The sequence below is a fragment of the Euprymna scolopes genome, chromosome 20 (assembly GCF_053919585.1).
Source record: "Euprymna scolopes isolate OS-2025 chromosome 20, ASM5391958v1, whole genome shotgun sequence".
In the NCBI taxonomy this organism is placed as follows: Eukaryota; Metazoa; Mollusca; class Cephalopoda; order Sepiida; family Sepiolidae; genus Euprymna; species Euprymna scolopes.
The window spans coordinates 85,807,232-85,827,439 of record NC_136501.1 but is presented as its reverse complement, the minus strand read 5'-3'; the positions used below and the strand labels follow the sequence as shown (position 1 = coordinate 85,827,439).

The following is a 20,208-nucleotide window of genomic DNA, read 5'->3' as shown; positions in this document are numbered from 1 at the left end:
TGTCCAGATTGAATAGCAATTGTCTGATATAAGGAGTTTGGCCCCACATTGATCAAAGCTGATTGCTTCTGGACGTTCCCCGGTGCGATTGCCAGCAACGCTGGGTATTTATTTGCTCCCCCACCGAGCAAATTAGGCACAAGGCCGATTTTTTTATGTGAGGAGTGAAGGGGAAATGGGGACCAGCTCCCCGGGAAGTAGGGGAGCTGGATAGTGACAATTGGTATGAAGGGTTGCACCTACATTGATCAAGGTCTTATATGTGGGGTTGCCCCCACGTATGGTCTTTGCTTGCAATATCTGCCGGAACAGATACTACACTTTGAGATATTAAATCTTTTATTCATGTTAAAAAAATACAGAAAAAAATCAACGATGAACAAAAAACTTAGGCACATGGCCAACTCAAAAGGGGGGATTTTGGGGGTCGTTGGTCATCCTTGTCACTCCAGAACTAAACAAAGTCAAAAGTTTCTCCCAGCTAGTATCTTCTTTCACCATAATACCGCATTCACCCTTTCATATTGGGGGACGTCCTAGTAACTCCCAATTTTTAAAACATTTTTTATTGACGTGTAAAAACAAAAAAGATAACAATAAAATGGTAACAATAATTCATTTGTGTCGAGGGAGGGGGAAGAAAAAACAAAAGGTGATTAGTAGGACCCTCCCAACCCCGTCTAGTTGATAGACTGCCCGTTCCACTAGGTTTGTAAAAGGAACCTCGCTTCTGCGGGTCAGTCTCTAGGTGGGGATGCCCTCTAGATGGGGGTGAATGGAGAAAAGAAAATTTTGTGGGTAAGGGATGGAGGTTAGTTGGTATTTCTTTTTCTCCAAGATGGGTAAAATTTAGAGGAAGGGGTGAAAACAAAAATTGCAGGTAAGAGGGGATGGGGATCTTGGAGGCTTCCTAATCGGGGAGGGATGGAACACACACTCAGCTAGCTGAGAGACTACTTGTTTAATTTAACTTTACAGAACTGCGCGTTCCACACCTAGGCGGGGAACACGTATTCAAATCTGGCTCCTCTTCGTACACACAGACTTGCCACATGTATCCATCTTCTGTCAAATGCCGCGCGATGCAGCCTTCTTCTATCACATCTGATCTTCACCCGTAGTTGGTGTTTAAAGAACGCGATCAGATCTTGATCAGAAAAAGACAACACCCCCCGGCAACCTTGCAGACGCGACGTCCAAATCACCATTCTCGCCACGGCCAGAATCGTAACGTAGACCATTTGTCTTTCCCGGTCCCACGGCGGCCTCACGTTGTCCACAACATTGGATACAGTAATTGGGCGAGGATGCTCAGGATCGATGCGAGCCGTCACCCCACTGACATACGACCAGTACTGGCGGAGTTCGCGGCAATCGAAGAAAGCGTGATCCGTAGTTTCCACAGCCGTTGTCCCACAACGGGGACAATCAGGCGACTCCAGAAACCCAGAACTGCATTGTATGTTGTTGAGTGGAAGTGCATTTCGGGCCAATCGCCAGGTCAGAGAGAACTCCGAATTGTTCAGATGACTCGAACCTGGCGCCCAGCTCCACGCGGAGCGGATCTCACTCTGCTGCCACCCCAAACGCGCGCATAGCGGGTCGTCCGCGGCCCCCTTCACTAGATCCCTGTGGAGTTCCCTACGGGTAGCAGTCACAAGGTCACTGGACCTTGGTAGTCGTTTTAGCGCGGCTCGGCACTCTTTCATGTAGGCAGATTCTCCCCGCGGCCTGCGACGGCTCTCGATGGAAGGGTCGAGAACGAGGTCGGGGAAGGCGGCAGTAACCACGGGGTGCCACGGTTGGTCCTCCTGCATATAGTGGCTCAGGAAGGCCAGCCTCTCAGCATCTCGATGACACTTCAAGTCCGGCATTCCCAAGCCTCCCTCACACGGACGTTGAATACAGACCTGTCTGCTCACCCAGTGTCTTCCTCTGTCCCAAAGGAGCGAGGACAAGAGTTCGACAAGAGCTTTTAGGTGTTGTGCAGGCAGGGGAAGTACGGCCAGTCGGTAAAGGATGAGAGGAAAGACGTAAGTGGCGCACGCCTCAGCTCTACCCTTTAAGGAAAGTTTCCTAGGAAGCCACGAATTGACTGCAGCCTCCACCTTTGACCGTACCTCCAACCAATTCTTGTCAAGCTGGAGACCCGGTCCGAACCACACGCCGAGGATCCGGACCGGGCCATCTGTCCAGCTGAAGGGCGCAGGGAGGTTTGCGTTGCCACTCCATGCGCCCAACCGCAGTCCTACCGACTTGTTGCGGTTTATCTTGGCCCCTGTAATTCTTTCGTACTGTGTGAGTGCCTCCGACACGACCTCAATGTCTCTGAAGCCCGACACGAAGATCGTGACATCATCGGCGAACGCGGATACCTTGGCAGCTGTGCCGCCAGGCAGAGCCATTCCGCGCAGGGCCGAATTTGCCTCCCCATGTCTCAGCTTGCGGAGAAGAGGCTCCAAAGCCAGGACATAAAGCAGGGGCGACAGCGGACAACCCTGACGAACCGACCGAGAGATAACAAAGGGTTTCGAGCGCTTTCCGTTCACTTGCACAACAGCCATGGGCTGTCGATACATTATGGAGATCCACTTGCAAAAGTCCGGTTTAAAACCGGCGGCCTCTAAGACAGATGCCAGGAAACGATGGTCGACCCTATCGAAAGCTTTGGACTGATCTAAGTTTATCAGCGCGGCTTCCGTGTCGTCATCTATTCCCCCCTCTAGGATCATGCGGATCAGGTGCAAGTTGTTCTGAATCGATCTCCCCTTCACAGCGTAGTTCTGTTCCGGTTCAACCAACTCGTCGATAACAACCTGCAGCCGATTCGACAGGACCTTGGCCAAAATCTTCAACTCTGTGTTTAGCAGAGTTATGGGCCTGTAGTCGTCTAACTCTTCCCCTCCATGCCCGTCACCTTTCTTCAGCAATGTGATCACTCCCTTGGTCACCTGCCCTGGGATGGATCCCTGAGCAAACCAATGGTTGAACATATCCGTCAGAAGAGGCAGAAACATGGGCGACAGCCTCAAGTACAGTTCGTATGGCAGACCATCAAGTCCTGGCGATCTGTCACAGCTGACCTGCTTCAGCGCAGTAAAGACCTCCCGCTCCGTCACCCGGCCCTCGCAACTAGCCGCTCTAGCCACCTCGAGGCGGGGAGAGTCGGCCAAATAGTCGCTAAACTCAAGGACCGGAAGATCGGGCTGCTGCGTAAAACGCTCCTCGAAATGTTCTCGAAACCCCTCGCAGATCTCCCGAGTTGATTCCAGGGTGCGTCCATTCGGATGTTTGATTTTTGCAATGTATTTGTCCGAGCCACGCCTAGAAACCTCACGGCGCACGTCTGCATCAGAATTGACTGCTTCGTTGCCTATCTTTCTAAGCCTAGCTCTAACTACTTGGCCTTCGTAACGCTCGCTAGTCTCGCGTAGAAGGTCCTGCTTAGCTAGTTCCTGACTAACCCTATCACCCTCCCCCGTAGCCTGGGCTAGTTTCTGCTCTAGCTTCTTCTTCGTCTTGGCCTTATCTAGTGCGAGGCGCTGGGCATACTTGACGGAGAAGCTTCTGATCTTGGCTTTGAGACCTAACCACCACTTACTCCCGGTAACCGCCCCCACTAGTGCCTTCTTAATCAATTCTCTTAACTGATCTTGGAAGTCTTGTATCTCCAGAAGGAAGGTGTTTAACTTCCAGTACCCCGCTAACTTAGGCCTATTTCCTAGCTTCAGCCGGGCCATAACTAATTTATGGTCCGTCTGGCCTAGCCAAGTGAACGTGGGACAAGATAAGAAATCTACTTCGCCTCTCCTAACTAACATCCTGTCCAAATAAGTATTTGGATAGGAGGAAACACTATTGGTCCACGTCCACATCTCCCGCCCTGGATGCTCGACCCGAAACCTGTCGACCAGACCGCATCTAGCCATCAGATCAGCCAGGCTGGACTCGCACCTCTCCGATCCTCTAGCTCCGCCTCCTACCTTATCTATGTCGGGGTCTAAGATGGAATTCCAATCCCCCATTAGCACTACCCGCTTCCGACAATCTACAAACGCGTCAAGCTGACTGAAGAATGAGACCCTCTCACGAGCGGTGCTGGGCGCATGAACCGCAATCACCCGAAACACAGAATCTTTTACGGCAACATCGGCCACAACCAGCCTACCCACTGCATCTCTATGGACAACGTCGACCGTCGCCGACAGGGTACGTTTAACCAGCACGGAAACTCCCTTCCCCCGCGGGCTGCCATATGCTGAGAAAACCTCAAAGTCTCGGGCCAGCACCTGACAGTCCACAGAGGAAACGAAATGCGTCTCCTGAATCGCAGCGACATCCACTCCCAGGGACAAGAGGTCGTGCCGGAGGCGAGCCGCCCGGCCCGATGATCTCAAGCCCCTCGCATTCAGACTAGCCAAATTCAAAGCCATGGTACCTACCTTAAGGTGTGTTACACTCAGCTCCGAAGTCAGCCGGGGAAAGGACACCAACGTTGTGTGCAATGCTCAAGGTGGTCAGGTTTTTCATGTCCTGACCTTCTCTCACAATGCCGCCGACATCCAAAGGGTAAGTTAATTTAAGGGCCCTATAGAGTGACGGATGGACCAACACTGGGACCCTTCCCTTGCATTGTTTTGCGAGTTCCTCAAGGGAAGGGTCATTTTTCCTAATCAGTTCAATTCCCGGACCAGCCCCTTCAGCGGCTTCCAGCATTGTCCACACGTTGGTTTTGCAGGCCTCAGGAAGCCTGACGAAAGTTGTTAGCCGTGGGGCGTCCGGGAAATTAGAGGGGACATTAACGTCTTTTCCCCCTATCTGTTGGCAGTCCAGCAGAGGTTTTAAATTTTTTCTCCACTTTGATCCCGGCCTGAAGGCCAAGAACTGGCGCGATTGCTGGGAACGCTGCATTAGCTTTAAATTAGTTTCGGTTTTATACAAAAAAGCTGAACGAACACAAGAGGGGCTGAAATAGCAATAATTTTGTAAAAATTGACGTAAATAAATCTAGACGCAACGCGCGTTCACAAACCGTACATATTATGATCTAGCGATAATAACCCCCCGGGACTGTCGGCGAAAAAAGCCTTTTCGAGACATACTAAAAATGTGCGCGCGCATTTGCCTTTTACATATATAGACTAGCGGGGGTACCCGGCGTTGCCTAGGTGTTTGGGGATGTGTATGTAGGAGAAGGTGACCCTGTTTTAATATTATAAAAAAAAAAACACGATGTCAAGAAAAATTGGAAAAACCAATACAAAGCAAAACAGCGAACAAACGTAAAAAAAAAAGGTGTAAAAGAGGAAAAAAGTTTAGATAGAAAGGCAGGCTCAAACCCAAAACATTGAAGCTAAGGCGGAAAAAAAAAATGCCTGACATGTTACCCCTACGCCAAAGAGACATACACTTAATGACGGATAAAAGTAAAACTTTAAAAACACTTGCAGGTGGTTGAAACTAACGCAAACGTTTTCTAGGTCAAACATGACGTCATTGTCGTAGTAGCAGGAGCAGAGAAAATGAAGGAACGATTTTTTCAGCACCCCTCCCTGTACAAAACTGATGATTTTAGGGTGAAGGAATTAATGTTTTTGGCCAATTTTTCGATATTTGTCGGGAGAAGGTTTGAACTTTAAAATGATACTTATCTGGCAAAAATCTGTGACCCGTGTTGAAAGTTTTTGCGAGACATACAAACACATATACATACATACATACACACATTTTCACTTTTATATATATATAGACTAGCGGAGGTACCTGACGTTGCCCGAGTGTTTCGAGGTTTGTGTGCTCTTAAATAAAAAAGAAACCGGGGGGGGGGTTAAAACGTTTTGGTAAGTTGGTAGGATCGAACCCGATCTATTAAAAATAAATAAATAAATAAGTAATAAATATATAGAAAATAAAGAATAAATAAATAAATAAAAAATAAAATATAATATAATAAAATACAAAATAAAATAAGATGAGAATAAAAATAAAAATTATTTAAGGGGAGAGGATGGCCGGTATCTGCAAATTTAGGGGAAAAAAAGTAAGTAAATGCATATAGTAAAATGACAACCACACTGTCATTTTACTATATGCATTTACTTACTTTTTTTTTCCTGAATTTGCAGATACCGGCCATCCTCTCCCCTTAAATAATTTTTATTTTTTATTTTTATTCTTATCTTATTTTATTTTATTTTATTTTTTATTATATTATATTTTATTTTTTTATTTATTCTGTATTTTCTATATATTTATTACTTATTTATTTATTTTTATTTTCCTTTTAGTGTCGTTTAACAACTCTTGCTGATATTTTTTTAAGTGCTTACCTGTACATTTCAGTTGAACTATATTATTTTGCCCTATATATTTTTTCGCGCCTTTAACATTTCCTGTCTGGGTCATTTTGACTTTTTTCCCCCTAATTTTATATTTTATATTTAACTTTATCATCATTTTTTTTTTTTTTTCTCTTGCCAGATCTTTCTTATTTATATTTATGTCTCGGAAGTAGAGTGAAAAGCACATCTTATTTTTCTTTTATTAATATTATTGGAATCTTTTCTTTTTTTTCCCTTGTACACATTTTTGTGAATTATTCCATGGATTTCTGCCTTTGGATTATTATGGACCATCTTCTTCCAATTATGGGATCTCCTTGGATTTTACTTGTACAAATGGAAATTCTTTTAACTTTTTTGAAGTTTTACATTTGGATTTTACCGTCACTGGATTTTTTATCTTCCACCAGACTATCCATTCGTGTGTAATCACCTTTTTCTTTACCATATTGCCTCTGCTTCACTTTTTTTTTGTTTTCAAGTAAGATCTTTGACTTACTTGTTGTTTCATCAAGTACTTCTGCATGCAAAATCCGATCCCGCATTTTGCTAATTCCTACTCTCTGATGAGAAGGAAAGTATTTCTTCGAAACTCCACGGATTAAGGACTATCCATTTATCTAATGTTTCCTTTTCAGATTAAATATGTTTTTAACTCATTTCAAAGTGTTTTTTTAACATATTTTATTAACTGTTTATATTTAAATTTTTTTTTAACATATTTTATTAACTGTTTATATGTAAATTTCAGAAAGATTTTATTTATAATAATAATTTATAAGAATACTGAATGTCGATGTCAAATTATTTAATCTCTGATGAATTAGCGAACAGTGTGAATATTGGAAAAATTTTAAATTAGGAGTCAGTGTTGGAATTTTTGGAATCCTAGAAGTTGTAGTCTAATTTTATATCTTCTGATTCAAACTGAAAGCTTAGCAGAAAAATGGTTACTTATGCAAAATAAAAAATGTGCAGAAGTCGGAATTTTTCAAGCAGTTTACATAAAATGCTGAAATAGGCCAAATAAAAGTTTAATGATTTTTTCATCTGAATGATACCCACTTTTTTCAATGAAAAATATATTATTTCTGTTATTATGAAGATAATTCAGTGAAAAGTTAATTAAAAAACGAAAAAAAAAATATTCTTTTTGTTGTTACAAAGAAAATGCAATGAATAATTATTGCACGATTTTTACAAGACTTGTATTGACAACCTCATTTTTTCTTCTGTAGCAATGTCTAGCATATTGTGTTCTTTTTCTTATTACTGAAGAGATCCTGGGCAGCCGACCATACAAACCATATAAATCAATGGCAAATAATTTTTTTTAATGATGTTGGATGCTGCAGTTATTGTGGCTCAGCATTTCAACATTTTATGTAAACTGGTCAAAAAATTCTGAAGATAGCACAATCCGTATTCTACATAAGAACCGGAACACACAAGTTTTTATCAACTGATGGTTCAGCATCAATTTTAATCCGGATAAAATCATGATAAGGAACTTGATAATCCCATTGCCGTCAGAATATTTTAGTGGATAGCCAGCAGATAGCTCTGTGTGTAGTGCACTATTGTTTTTTTGCACTGAACTTGTTTGTTGGTGGTAGTTTCCTTTTATTTAAAGTTTATTTTTATGTTTTAACATTACTGGTAAATTTGAATGGAAAGTATGTTAAATGTAAACATTAGTCTGAAAAAAAATATTGGTTTAAAAAGAAAACCAAAACTAGTTGGAAACAAGAAGACTACCTGGCAGTCTGATACATAAAATTATTTCAGCTGGATTTTCGAAGTTAGACCTAAATAACAATTCATCTGACAAATCAATATCTGATTCTAACTAGCCAATTTGTTTTCTCCTTTCTTCTGCTATGTTCGTTGAGGGGAAATAATATATTTTGTGTTGTTCTTTCACAAAATACTTATTCTAGCTAAGAAAATTCTTAATGAAAGCCTTTCCCATTTATGGCCTAAAAAGTGCCAGTCACTTAGATTTTTATTTTTTCTACTATTACTTGAATATTTATTGACATCAAAAACTCAATGACATGAAATAAAATGACATTTTAAAAATGTTATTTAAGCATAATTTCTTAAGTACAAAATTAAATTGATCATAATGCATTTTGCTTTCATATCTATTACTGATGAAGATTTATATTATCTGAGGCCATTACTATATATATATATATATATATATATATATATATATATATATATATATTAGTGGTTGGACAATTAATCGGAATTGTTAATTGTAAGAATCGTGTATTTTGGGGGAATCGGAATCACATCATTAAAAAATACCTTAGATTTACGATTCTTTCATTACGATTCTCTTATATTTTTAAGTTGAACTGTTTGCTTGAAGTGAGATTAATGCTGTCAAAAATTTATGATAAAAATGCCATAAAACTTTTCATAACATATTTAATATGATATGCAAGAATTTTATTAACTACTTTAAAGGTAATCTTTATTTATCTTAATGAGTTTTCTTATTCCGTCACATACATAGGCACTGTCTGTTTCGAAACTTCGAGGCTCATGATTAGTTATCTGTTTGCATTGTTGCGAAACTTTATGGGCTGCGAGGTAACATCGTTTTCATTTGTGAGCGAAGTTTATGTATAAAACGGCCTAACTACATCAAGTCCATGAAAATGTTGATGAATACTTAACCTTTAGAGAAAAAAGATTTTACAGTGCTCTCATTGCGAATAAATCATTAAAAATCAATCGTTTTTCCAACTGGTGACTAAAAAAAAAAAAATGGGGGGTACTTCTACACTTTATCGCCGAAACTGGAGACGCCATTTTATTTCACGTACCTGTCGTTGAAATCCAAGAGAGAAATCAGTATTTTAAACTATGACCGGAGCATGAAATAAATAACAAAATTAAACTAGATAATGATTTTTCGGTTTCATTTAAATTAATTTGTTGTTGATCTTTCAAAGTTGCTTTAATTAAAAAAAATGTTTCATTAAAACTATTTATTTGTTCGAAAAAACAAAACAAAACAAAAACAACTATTTTATAAAAATCCAATGTTGCTTTCATTAAAAAATTGTTCTATCAAAATTATATTTTCTTACGAAAACTTTTCAATAAATGTTTTTACAATTATATTTTGATAAATTTTTATTTTTTTATTTTTCAAATGATGCTCACCCATTTTAGACAATTATGAATGTCCTTTTTAATTTTCTGTTTTTAATAATATATATATATATATATATATATATATATATATATATATAATACGTTTCATGAAAAACTTTCTCGTTTTCATTAATTAAATCGAAACATTTCAAATTAAACAATTACCGATATATGTTCTCTTTTACTTTATTTACTTTTTTTTTCATAGTTCTTTCCGGAAGTAATTAATATCTAGTTTAATTTTTTTGTTATTTATTTCTAACTTCGGTTATAGTTTAAAATACTGATTTCTCCTTTGGATTTGAACGCCAGGTGCGCAAAATAAAAGGGCGTCTCCAGTTTCGGCGATAAAGTGTAGAAGCACCAAAAAGGGGGCGCTTATCTTTTGGCAAGTTTTTTTTTTTTTACCGACACTCTTCCATTAGTAAATGAATGAAAAAATCTCAGTAGTAAATGAAAAATTGTTTGTCAACCTTTATATTTAAAAAAAAAACAAAAAAAACAAGCAAAGTCAAATTATTTAAACAATAAAATAATAGAAAAATATATGTACTTTCTATCTTCTGAACGAAGTCTGTTTCAGGAAATATTTCTAAAACTAAAGTGAAACTGATCACGTGGTATCAGTCCGCAAAACTTTGACAGTTGGTCGTCTTTTTTGAAGTATCCAAAAACAAAACCGTTAGAACTACATATTATGCTGACTGACGGTTCCGCTTAAGCTCTTTCGAAAATTACAAAAGAAAACAATCACTTTGAAAATTACAAAAGAAAACAATCACTTTGCTATCTGTTAAATAAATGCGGTAAGTGAATTTAATTTATTTTTTAGAAATTTACATTACATTTCAATATTCTGCAATGGAATATTTTGGAACTTCTTTGCACAACAAAAACAAAAAAAATGTGAAAACTATATTAAAAAAGGAAAAAGTTTAACTTTTTTTAAAAAAATCCTTTGAACCCTAACTTTGCTAACTAACTAGTCACTCAGAGCCGTTCAACTAAAGGACTGTAGGGACTTGGTCGACATTCACCGATGCCTGGTATCACAGTCGTGATGTGAGCATAGGTAAATGTTTCTCAACTCCTAACAAAAAATAAAAAGGTGGTCAGAAACAGCATTACGGTGGAGGCAATTTCGAAAGTTCAATAAATGACTTTTATTTAACAATAGAAATAAACAATTACCAAAAATTTACTTTTTTATATAGAAATAAAAAGGTAAATTAAGACATTAAATAAGAATAAACATTAAAGGACGATAAGTATATAATTATATAATAAAAATAAATATAGAAATAAGCCAATTTATTTAGATTTAAAAAATAACATTATTATTGTTAAAAATATTTTTAAAGTCAAATAAATAAATAGGAATAATTTGAGACGATTGAATATAAAAGGCTAAAAATTTAATCAAAGATTTTGTTATTTTTAAATTTCATTTAGAAATAAGAATATTCTAGAAAGTGGAATAAAAATTAGCGATTGAAGCTGAAAAAAAATGTTAAATTTTAAAGAGTTATCGAAGATAAAGAGAAAATAAAACAAAAAAAAATGAATATCAAAAGATAAACAAAATGTTATTTCCCTTGCAATTTGATTTTATTGTATTTTTGTTGAATTAATCATGATTGACTTTTTCTTTATATTTTTTAATATATAAAATAACTCCTGAAATTGATTGTTATTAATTTCATGGTGCATGTTTAATTCATGGTTAAAATATTTGTTTTGACTTTTATCTTCAATAAAAGAAATTTTACGAAAAAAATCAAATCGTTTTCGAAATTCCCTTAATTGTAGTTTTACTTTTTCGCTGTACCAAATTTTTTCACTACACAAAAATTTTTGATTATATAAATTTCCAAACAACAATTCCACAGGAATCGGAATTGGAATCGTACTTGGTATCGGAATCGTTAATCAACATTTTCCTGGAAGCGGAATTGAAAAAAATTTAGGAATCGTCTGAACACTAATATATATATATATATAATAAGAGCATGCTATCTCTGTTGATTAAATAAATGGTTCTATTCAAAATTCTGTACAAATTCCCGAGTTCAACCTGACACACCTGAAGAAAGTCGGAAGTTATATATATATATATATTTTATGCTCAATTCAGGAGAAACACGGTTAATGAAGTATCGATTCTGTTATCATGATACCATCCTTCCAAGCATTACCTTCTTTTTTGGAGAGTAGGAGGATAGTCTAGTATCTGTTGTCATCATCTACAAACCTCTAAGACCTCTCCTCCTTGTGAGTGTAGTTTAGTATTTGTTCTGTTGTCATAGTATCATCTTTTCAGGCATTACCTCCTCCTTTTGGAGGATAATGTAGTATATGTTCATTAAGTATGATATCACCCTCCCAAACATTGCCTCCTATTTTGTGAGGACGTATAGTTTATGTCCATTCATCATGTTGTTAGTATTTTTTATTCTCCTTTAAGGCCTACACCTTGCACTTTGTCTCCACCCGGGCAATGCCAGACAGGGACAACTAGTTACAAATAAAATATTAAAAAAAGATTTTCTTTCATGATTCTTGGCATACGCATTTGGATAATATGCTTACTTGTTGTAAGAAATATCGGCTGAAGGAATTCTTCATCAGTCTAATATTTGCTGAGACATTACGCACATAGCTTAGCTTCTTCTGCTTCTTCATACATATATTTGTCTGCAGAATTCTATGCTTTAGAATGATTAATAAAAAAAACTTATGTTTTGGAGTTTTTTGATGATTTTTTTTTTTTTTTTTTAGATTATCCGTATTATTTGGATTCTTCGGACTACTGTTCTCATCTTAAGCGTTATTCTCACAACGTTTCAGTTGATGTAACCTCCGACCTTCTTTAGGTGCATCCTGTCAAATTCAGGAATCTTTCTGTTGAACTCGGGAATCTTTCTGCCAGACTCGGGAATCTTCACAGAATTTTGAATGGAAGCCACAGGGGTAGCTTACTCTCCCTTCCATTAGCCATGACTCGGTAGAAATCTGAAGTAATTCATTATTGTATTTTTGAGTGTCGCCCACACTGAGGGTATGAATATTCCGCCTCCATATTTTCAACTGAATTTACCAAATATCTTATCCATTATGTCACGGGCCCAATGGTGACACTCAAAAGTACAATTGCAAATTACTTAGGACTTCTACCCAGATATGGCTTACAGACTGAGAGCATGCTATTTCTGGTGATTAAATAAATGGTTCTATTCAAAATCTGTACAGATTCCCGAGTTCAACATGACACACCTGAAGAAGGTTGGAAGTTACATGGACCAAAACGTTGTGAAAAGATATTCATGATAAAAACACTAGTCGGGAAAAAACAAATAAAATGAAAATAAAACCTTTTATTTTCCTTCTTTTACTTATCTAATATATAAAATTAGGTTAGTTAGATTGTCCAGCTTAGACCAATATAGCAATCCATCTGAAAAATTGATATTTGCACTATTTGGATTATTCAGACTACTGTTCGTCTTGGATGTTATCCGCACAATGGTTTGGACTGTGTAACGTTGTGAAAATGATATTCATGATAAAAAGAGATGTGGCTAATCAAACTCTGGAATTTATATGAAATTTAAAATTAACTTTTACTTAATCAGCAGAAGTAGATTGTTCTTATTATCAAAGTATAATTTTTAAGTAATCCAGCTATCATTTCCAATCCTCTCATAGTACTGTTCATTATCCAACTGACAATCTCGTTATCCTTACATGGCCTTTAGGCCTTGATCAATGATGGCTTATCAATATAAAAATGAAACACTTTTATCCATACTGCTTTGCCTCCATGCATCAGAAGAAGATTGGAAGTTACATTGACCAAAATATTGTGAGAATAACATCGAATTTTGAACTGAACCGTTTATTTAATCAACAGGATTGGATTGTGTCATGGCCGGGTAGAATTTTTGAACAATTTTTATCTTATTATTAGTTAGTATCGCCTTTAGAAGCTTGTCATTTAGAACTGATTAGTACTTAACAACTATATTCGTTGTGCCCCATGTCCACATAAAATCTATATTTGATTCTGAATAGCCAATTTTTGTTTATTATTGTATTTTATGTTATTTGATCTAAAAAAAAAAAAAAGGGGTACTTTGTTTGGATTTTATTTCTTTTGCTTAGAGACATGAGTTCATATGTGTGTGGTGTCCATAAGTCTAACAGATAGTGTGTTTGTAGTCTACCATCAGTCTCAAGGAAAGCAAACCTGCAGCGTCAAGGTGAAAAAGGGGTTACACGAAAGCATGTGGTGTACATTCAGTTCTAAGTTCTATCCATTTCTTAAACCAATCAATATTAAACAAAAGCGGGGAAAGTAATTTCTTTTTTAACCAAACATGAATATCCTCAATTGAAAAAAATCTACCAAAAATTAGGGAATCATCTGGTGTTAATCAAATTTTCAGTATCTATCTAATATCTAAAGTTATATTGTTAGATTTTCGATGCCAGATCCAAATAGCATTTAACCTGACAAATCAAACTTTGCTTTTAACTAGCCAATTTTCATGTATTATGTTGTTACTGCCCATATAATATTGTACTTTGCTACAATTTATTTCAAAATTACTTTGACCAATCCAGTCGACTAGTGATATGAAACAGTTTTAAAAATAAGTAAGGGGAATAACTCGTATATTATTTGAAGAATATAAGATTTGTCTACCTTACAATTACTTTTTCTGTATGAGTTTAAAAAATGTGTAAATAAAAATTAAAAACAACGATGACTTGAGTGCATACTAAGCAATGCTTAGTAACATTTTCTCTCTTGAAGAAGCTTGGAGGTTACATTGTAATAGTAATATCTAAGATTAGAGCAGTAGTCTAGACAATCTAAGTAATACATATTATCAATCTTCATCTCCAAAATTTACATACATTACAGCAAATCAGTACAAACCTAAATTGATACAGCACAATCACATTGACAAACCGGTTCTCGCCAGATCACCAAAGTTAAGTAATGTTGAGCCTGGCCAGTACCAGATGGGTGACCATTTGGGAAGGCAAGGCACTGTATGTACCACAAGGTAAAATACCAGGTTAAGAAACTGGTGTGGTCTATCTTATCTCGAGGGTAGATGGGACTCTCTTAAGCTGTGGTAGACACCCCGTCTAGTGATAGTGTCACAATAAACAATACCCTTGATAGCCCTGGCGAAGCATCAAGTATTCAGTTACCGACAAGATTTGAATTACACTACAAACTCGTGTAGTGACTTCAATCTCGGCTATGGCCGCGCTGGATGGATAGAAATTGATACAAAAATAAAACGAGTCCATGTTCTTTCTGCTTCAGACACACATCACACATCACACATTTTGAATTCTAATAACAATTGTTTGTTGGGAAAAAGAACAAAAACAAATTCTTTCCATTGTTCACCAATAGAAGATCACATAGTTTGAAACATTGTGCAAATAACAGCCAAGTTGAAATCAGTAGTCCGAACACTCCGAACAATACATGTTATTACTTCTTACCTAAAAAAATTAGAAGCACTATATCTTCTCTCCTCTTCATTATTTGACAAATGACATGTTTGCAAAGATGGCCAATAAAGTTGTTATATTACACAATGAGACTTTCTATTTTACAAATATTTGATCTCCTTTAAAGATTCATATTCAAGGGAGACTCTTTTAAGGATTGGTGTTCATTTTAAAGCCGTTTTGCAACAGTTTGGCTTATTAGGGATTGTGTCTACGTATTTTTTTTTCTTTATAGATTTTGTACAATAAAAGCAGCATGATGTTTATTTCTTTCAAGGACCATGTTGTTTGCAAATCATTTTTAAGACCATAGCATTTAACAATTTTTTTTTTTTTTTTTTTTTTTTTTGCTTTCAGGACAGGAACATCAGTAATAACAAGAGTAGTTCTTTCATATTTATTTCATTTTCATATGAAAATTTCTACTTTGATGTCTCTGTCACCTGTATGATTTTTGTCATAGAATACTGTCACCTTTACATTTCATGTTATAAAAAGCTAAGTTGTCGACTATAGTCGAGAACGACCCGAAGGCTCTCTTTTCATTAACTGCTACACTGATATTTAGAGGTGGAGGTGGGGGGCGTCACTCCATTCCCAGGATTACTTCACTAGTTTTTTATCCTTAATATTTAGAAACACGGCATCAAGTTTTTTGGTATGACTCTATCAAGGATTGAACCCCGGTCTCCCAACCCATTAGCGAATACTTTTACCATTATGACAAATGGACTAGTTAATGCTAAGATTGATAGTTAATGCTCCCAAATGTATTATAATCTGTCAAGTTGCATCTCTTTGTAGATCTCCCAGTGGAGGTATCTACATCTTTTGTTGTGCCAAAAGGGCCCATTATGTTTTATATAAATATAGTCACAATTTTTTTAAAACTTATTAAATGTATTCAAGAAATTTGTCTCATTTCGAAATATCAGAGAATAACTATTTTTAGAAATTGAAAATATTGCATTAATAGTAAATAATGAATTCCAAAAAAAAAAAAAACAAGTGGACCAGAAATTGAAACTGATCTGTCAAGTTGCAGTTCTTCATATGGAGATATATATATATACTTATTTGTAGTGGCCATTTCTCAAAGGATCTTGCATTCAGACATGTCTTAGATGTTCAACAGACGAATAACAAACGTAGAGCAATGATTTATATTACATATGTAAAGTAAATGTGAAAATGATCTGACATGAATATTAATTCGTGATTTCTTTCCTTATTAGTGGATACCCTCCATTAAAAATAACAGAAAGAAAATCTATATTTGGTCAGTGTTTGCACTAAAATCATAGAAATATGAATTTTTCATATATAAATTATTATAATTTCTAATGACATAAAGAAAATAAAACATCAACCGTTGACATTTTATTTGCAGTGGAAAATTTCTTTTAAAATTCATTTTAGACAACTGGGATATTTTGACTTGCTATTTTTTATTTTTTTTTAATTTTATCTTTTTTATTTATTTGTGTGTGTGTGTGTGTGTGTGTGTGTGTGTGTGTGTGTGTGTGTGTGTGTGTGTGTGTGTGTGTGCGCGCGCGCGCACGCGCACTGCCCTGCCCCTCAACATTTGAAATGGTTTCGTCCAGCACGTTATTTATTTACTAACTTTTTCATGATGGGACAGAAGTGTGTGTATGTATTTTTGTGCATCGATATTCATATTAAAAACCCTTTTTTCTATTAGTATTTATTTGCTTTTTTTTTTTTTTTTTTTACATTTACTCACTAAGCTATCATATCCATTAACTTCAGTGTTGTGATGTTTTACACCGGTTTTTTTTTCCCCTCTTACATCAAAGCTAGTGAGGATAATCAAAGAGTTAATTTGATGGAAAGCACATAGCATAAGATGTTTGCTGAGTTAGGCAGAACTGACTTCTGGAGTACGGTGATGTTGTTCCCAAAGAGTTCAGCTGTTTCATAATTTATTATTATTATTATTATTATTATTATTATTATTATTATTATTATTATTAACAACAACCACCTTTGGTATATTTCAGCAATAAAAAAAAGTAATTATCATAATTATAAAAAAAAATAATTATCATAATGATAAAAAAATACGTTCAAATTCTTAGGAAAATAAATTCTCTTCTGTTACTGGCGCTTTTAAAAAAGACTTCCCACCTCCAGTGGCTGAAGTTTGTCTTAGAAAAGTAGATTATCAGAAATGTGACAGATCATGCATTCAAACATTTCACTTAATTTGATCGAGTATTTTTTATTTTATTTATTTATTTTATTTTATTTATTTTTTTTTTTTTTACAGCGGAAAAACACGTTTTTATGACAGCGCGCTGAAGGTATCCATGTTTGGATTTTTAGAACACGCCACGAAGAGATAACTCCGTCACTCCCTTCTCATCTTAAATCATAGCTTTTCTTCTTCTTAAAAATCGAAACATGGCTACCTTTTGATCGGTATCATAACAAAGTTTTTTCGCTGTACAAATAACTACTTGATCAAATTAAGTGATTTTTTTTTTACGGAGAACTTCATTCCATAACGGATACGTACAATATAACTTTTCCCCTGATATTTTTATTTTTTAATGTCTTGATTAAACTGTACAAATATCTTTTTTCTAATTAAAATACACAATTTTATAGAAGTTGTATAAATGCCACTTTTCATATAAATTAAATCTGAGGATTTTAGATATAAAAAGCAATTGGTTTAAAACTTTTATGGCACTAAGCGGAAGTCGGGTTCAATGGCTTTTATACCCATTTATCGCAAAGTTAGTTGCAAATGTGCGTGTAGCGTAATGTAGGCATAAAAAAGTATATAAAAAAATAAATTGTCTGGAGAGAAAAAAAAACGCGAATAGGAATGTTTGATTCGTGCAGCGGCAAAATAATCGCTATGAAATAATGGCAGCGGAGGGGGGTATGAATGAGAAATCTCTCTCTCTCTCTCTCTCTCTCTCTCTCTCTCTCTCTCTCTCTCTCTCTCTCTCTCTCTCTCAACTTCTCCGTTGTTTTAAGGATAACAATGGCCGCCACATTACGACGGTGCTTTTTTTTTTTCGCTGGTGCTTAGACAAAAAAGAAGTGAGTTTGAAAAATTTACTCTCTGTCTCATTATAAAAACATATTTGATGGTTCAGCACAATAATGATATGGACACGAATAAGGAAAATAAAACCTGACGTGATTGCAACCCACCAAAATTGCCAACAGTTTGATAAGGTCATCATAACCGTAGCTGCTTGGCTGGATTAGGAGAAGTGTGGAGGGGGGAGGTTGCACATTTGCATATTTGCTTCTTAGCAAAGTATTATACGGGCTGCTGCGGACGCTATTTGTTCGCAACGTTACTGTCTAGCAAAAGTCAGCACAAGTAGTTTCTTTCCTTTTTTTTTTTTTTTTTAGACTTATTCATGAAACTTGTGTTTGTCTTCATGACTTGTTCTTTTGATTTCACTCGATGAGCGCGCTTTTGACTTTGCTGACACCCTCAGAGCCGATCACAGGCCTTCATAATCTCTCGACTTAGCCCAACACCCCAACACAGCAGTGTTGCTGAGATTTTTAAGATCTGCTAGATCAGGAAAATAAAATCTCCAGAAACAGCTAGATTTTTTAAACTTTTCATCAATATTGGCAACTGAGATTTAAAAAAACATGCCAGATTGAATTGCAAAAGAAAAAAAACATATATATATATATATATATATATATATATATATATATATATATATATATATATATATATATATATATGCACTAGATTTTTAACTTTGTATGAAAATCGCTCCAGACAAGGTGTGAAGCCACTTAAGTTTGGAGCTAACAAGAAAGAAAGGTTATAGCAAAAACTGCAGATGCCTATTGACCTTAGTCTTGAAAAGACTAAGATTAAAAGTAGGGGAAGAAACAGTCAGCAGCAGGAATCAGTAGGAAGAGAGTTCCACAAGCTTGTGGTTCTGAGAAAAGAAGAGAATAGTAAGCTGCATTCCAATGAGGTATCAAAACAGCGAATTGATGGAGACCAATGAGTTAAATGAACTGGTACAAAAGAAGCAGGGAGTAGATCAGACAATTCTGAAGAACACATACCATAATTGTATTTATAAAAAAGACTGAGACTATCAACATCATGTCTGTGAGAGAGAGGTTGCAGAAAAGAAGATATAAAGTGGAGCTAATTAAATTGCAAATACGCTTTTGCACAATATCTAGGACTCTAAAATGGGACAGATTCACCAGCCCGAAAATAACAACAATGCTCCATACATCTGATTGTAGATTTGTAGAGATGGCGAATAGGCTTAGGTATGAGAAAGTGTTTAGGACGATATAGAGAACTACATTACAAGAAGCAGAAAGAGAAATGGATCAAATATACGAACTCCAAGAAAGATTTGATGAGAAAGAAAGGCCAAGAAGTTTCAGAGTCGATTTTTCCTCAAGAACAGAGCAATCCATGAAAATCTCAGGAAGAAAAGGGACACACCTACATTTTACAAGGGTCATAGTATCGCAGGTTAGGAATTCTATTCCCATATTTTTAGCATTGACTCCCCCAGTCTAATTTGAATTTTTTTATTGGTAAATTATTCTAAACAAAATCAGAGTTCATTTGACATATCAAATCACTTAAGATATTAAAATTTGCTTTTGTATCTACTTGCTAAACGGATATATAACGCTCCTCAGAAAGTTTATAGTTAAATATTAAAACATCCAGAATATTGTTTTGGTCCTGTCCTGACCCTTTCAAGTGTACATATTCTTTAAAATAATTGTTTTTGTGTATGTTTTTAATTTGAAATTCTTTAAACTTAATGTATATTTCCCTTATCAGTATACAAAATCTCCAGATTTTTTTCCAACAAAAAACAAAAAAACGCTAGTCACTAAATTTCAAATAAAATATTCAAATCTAGCAGGAAAACCGCTAAATTGGCAACACTGCTTTTGTTATCCAGGCATTTAACTTGTCCTTTATATATAAAACGTGCACGTTAGCAACATGAATAATCATCCCGATACAATTATAGATTCTGTTTTAAATTACCAATTCCGATTCTTTTTCAAACCTTTTAAGCTATGAGGTTGTTTTCATTATTTTTTTTTAACTATCGTAAGATATGCATCTTTCAAAAATGGAAAAACACCTGTCGAGATGATA

At 35.9% G+C, this 20,208-nt stretch overlaps 1 protein-coding gene across 1 annotated transcript in view; it reads left to right on the top strand.

Annotated features, from left to right (window-relative positions):
- LOC145241520 (RNA-binding protein RO60-like) overlaps positions 1-20,208 on the top strand; it is a 224,191-nt gene that overhangs the window by 115,256 nt on the left and 88,727 nt on the right. The gene's annotated exons all lie outside the window — the stretch shown is intronic.